Source organism: Schistocerca gregaria, unplaced genomic scaffold (assembly GCF_023897955.1).
Source record: "Schistocerca gregaria isolate iqSchGreg1 unplaced genomic scaffold, iqSchGreg1.2 ptg000726l, whole genome shotgun sequence".
NCBI classification, from domain to species: Eukaryota; Metazoa; Arthropoda; class Insecta; order Orthoptera; family Acrididae; genus Schistocerca; species Schistocerca gregaria.
In genome coordinates this window covers 577,466-581,402 of record NW_026062103.1, presented here as the reverse complement: position 1 = coordinate 581,402, position 3,937 = coordinate 577,466, and positions in this window count along the sequence as shown.

Below are 3,937 nucleotides of genomic sequence, written 5' to 3'. Positions count from 1 at the left end.
CCCATCGGTCTTGCGCCAAGTATAAAACCACGTTCAAAGTCATTTAAATCTTGATAACCTGCCATTGTAGCAGCAGTAACCGATCTAACAACTACGGTAGACACATGTCTTACATAGGCGTTGCCGGCGGCAGCACCATATTAAGCCTGTTTACATATCTCTGTGTTTGAATACGCATTATTATAATAGTTTCTTTGGCATTTCAGTGTAGATGTGGCCGAGTACATCTATTGTTCTACAGTTTCACTCTTTAATAACCAAAGAATCAAAAAAATCGGTCTTCAGAGACACTGTTTTTACAGGAGGGCCTTTTCCAATTTGAAATTAGAATGATATTATTTCCTTCAGCTGCTGACGGGCGTTGATAGATATCAACGAAGACAGGTGAAAATGTGTGCCGCGACCGGAACTTGAACCAGGGATCTCCTGCTTACATGGCAGTCGATCTATCCATCTGAGCCACCGACGGCACAGAGGATAGTGAGACTACAGGAATTATCTCGCGCACGCCTCCCGCGAGACCCACATTCTCACCTTTGTATGACCACACACTACATTCGTAGCGTCCTTTCGGACATGTCCGAAAGAACAGACACCATATCCATATAAATATATTTTCCAATTCGCGTGCGCTGCGTCTCCACGGGCACCACACACGCACCTGATGACGTTGAAGGCACCCTTTCTCGAAGACGTTGCGCAATGCTAACGAAAAGCGTGTGGGGAGGAGTCAGACGCTGTGGACAACGATCTTGATAAACGCGACCAGCAGCACTTCCAGTACTGTGAGCTTCGCCACACAGAATACACGTGTTGGTGTATTTGGCAAAAGTGTACTCAGCAATGTTCCTCTAACACTCACAGAAACATGAACGAGACTCGAACCAGGTCAGAGAGGAGACAGCTGTCAAATGACATCATACGATCCGACGTAAGTAACCCCCTCCCCCCCCCCCAGTGATTATAACCCTGTTGCATACCACATTAGCGAAGGTGTATTCATACGGCTGTAGCACGGATATACCTTTCCATACATGGGCTCCTCTTCAAAATATCATTACTCATTTCCCTAGAAGTTTTTAACGTGATTTTGGAACATCCTGTATCTCTCCAGTAACTATACAGCTGTTTCCAGAATTAGTTCCCTCTGGAGCGGAGTGTGCGCCGATATGAAACTTCCCGGCAGATTAAAACTGTGTGCGGGACCAAGATTCGATCTCGGTACCTTTGCCTTTCATGGGCAAGTGCTCTACCATCTGAGCTACCCAAACACGACTCACGCCCCGTCTAAACAGCTTTACTTCTGCAGTACATCGTCTCCTACCTACAGCTGTTGTACCACATTCGAAATATACGGATGTATTTCAGAATTTCGGCGTAATGCTACTTCGCAGAAACATGGCTGAATTTTCCTGTATATTGTTATCATTAAAACCAAGCACCGTCTCTGTCTCCATATCAAAAAGTATTAGGTAATATTTTCATCATTTCTAGCACTATTAAAGTTGGTAGGTGTAGGAAAAAATACTACTATCATTCTGAAAATATCGTTGAGAAGCGATAGAATTCCTACAAACAAATTTAAGAAAATCATTTTGGGTACTAGGCCATGTCATTATACAACAGTGAAACAACTAAAATAACGACATTTCGACCATCATTTGAACGATCCTCTTCAGAGCGAATAAATGCCACGAAATTTCAAATCAGCAGCAGCGAAATGAAAGGTCGATTTGGAAACAATTTCTATTTCTTCTTTCTTATCTTCGATTAATTTCCCAAATATCTCGTTCGTTTCGTATGTTGCTTTCTTTATACAAGGTGTTCAACATTTCTAGAGCTTGCAATTTTACCTAGTAACTCATGCATGCAAACGTCATCTAACGAGGCTACAGAGCATCAAAATACAGGCACCAGCCCCGGCGAATGTATGTAAGTAGAGTGTGATGCCGTGATTATTTATCAATTTGATCATGTATCATGTTCCGGAAGTTACAAGGGAATATCGTTATCATACCTCTGACGGCGGAATACAAGTACTGGTACTGTTGTTGCTAACTTTCATAGGTGGTAGTATGGATCAAAGTAAGAAAAAAATGTCCGGTAAACATGGGCTACAAAATGCATACCTGAGGCGCTATGAGCACTTGTTCAACAGTGGAGATATGTTTTATGCTAGCGAAGATGAACAAGTCCTCACAGCTCTTAAGGTATGCATTTTACAGCCCATGTGTACTGGACATTCGGTCCATACTACCACCTCTGAAAGTTTCCTGCCCTACATCTTAGCTGCAACACTACCGGTACATACTGTCACACGTAACAGGAATGTCTTCTCTTCCAATTTTTCGTTATAGGGACATAACCTCAAATTTATCCATCTCCATCATCATAGAAAATTGCTAACATCTTCATTGGATCTCCCTGTGTACACACATTTTACAGACTACAGCGCCTGTAACTTTGATACTCTGTAGCCTCGCTGGATGACGTTTCCAGACATCGATTCCCAGGTAGGTCCCCTCTACAAACGCGATAAGTGTGTCGCACGACGTGTGAAACTTTATGTATGCAAACTCACTCTCTCTCTCCCTCCTCAACTATCAACTACCAGCTTTCTTATAAGTCTTACATCTGCTGGCTGGTTTTTGGCAGAGCTCCAGATAACATGCCGCTCACTGTATTTTATCGCTGGTTGCATCTTAAATTCAAACTATATTTTGGTCAAAACTTTGAAAAGTTATTTTCTACATCTATAGATGTTATAAATATGGGTTGAATTTCTTCAACCGATCTCTAGCGGCTAGTGTGTTCGATTTTCCTATAGCTCGTCTCCTCTAATGTGTTCCATTCCTCTGTAAATATTTTGGATCAGTATTTTCAGCCAGGACGTATGAAAGAGATGGTTCGGTAGTATTCACAATTATCACTATTTGCCATATTTGGTGTTATTTTTTTCGTTTATTCTGAAGTTTTAGCAGCATATCAGCGAGCATAGATGTTGAGCAGTGAAGCAGCAAACGCCGACAGAGTGAGTCCTCGCCGATGCTGATAGAGCCCTCTGGTAGCGAAGCTCTGCACTACAGGCAACGAAGTGTGTGAGGTACTAGTAGCGACACGTAGCAGCGAAGTGATGAACCGCAAAATGGCCGCGAATATTGAGTGACTTAAATGTCTAGTTGCTGTTTATTTCTTCCTTTACACTATTATTACAAAACAGACTACGGCATCACTGCTCGGTTTGTCTGTTACCGTATTTTTGTGTATTTCACACATTACAAAATAATTCTGTTCTCGTAACATATAATGCAAACTACATCTCGAGCGACATTAATGTATGCAGCATGTTACATTCATCATTCCCTCTTCGTAATTTAGTATTACTAATAGTTTTGTCCACAGTTTTAAGCATTAAAAATGGATATGTGGCTCGGAACAGGGCTACTGTTATATTAAATGTTAACAAAATAATCGCACGGTATAGTGAGTTAAAGAATATTGAACAGCAACGAGAACTGTAAGTAAGTTTATGCAATGCAACGTTAGTGATGTAATAGTACAACAGTAATAGACGTTTGTCATCCATTTTTCCTATTTTACAGTTTCACTCATTACTGATGGCAAATGCCTTGCAGAGAAGGTAACATTCTGCATCTTCGGCTAAGGCCTTTACAATCTCTTTCATTCAACCAGACTTAACTCATAGAAGTAGTAACATAATTTCTTTTCTGATCCAAAAGATACTTTTACATAAAGTAGAGGCAGAGAGGTTGTCATATAACTATTAATCGAAATATTATATCAAATATATGGGCTTGTTAGTGAAATCCCCAAGAAATTCCTCTTGTTAACGTTAAGTATTATCTGTTTGATTCAGCATTCAGCTCACATAAAACCACGAGAAATAACGTTTTTCATACAAAAAAGAGTTTATCTC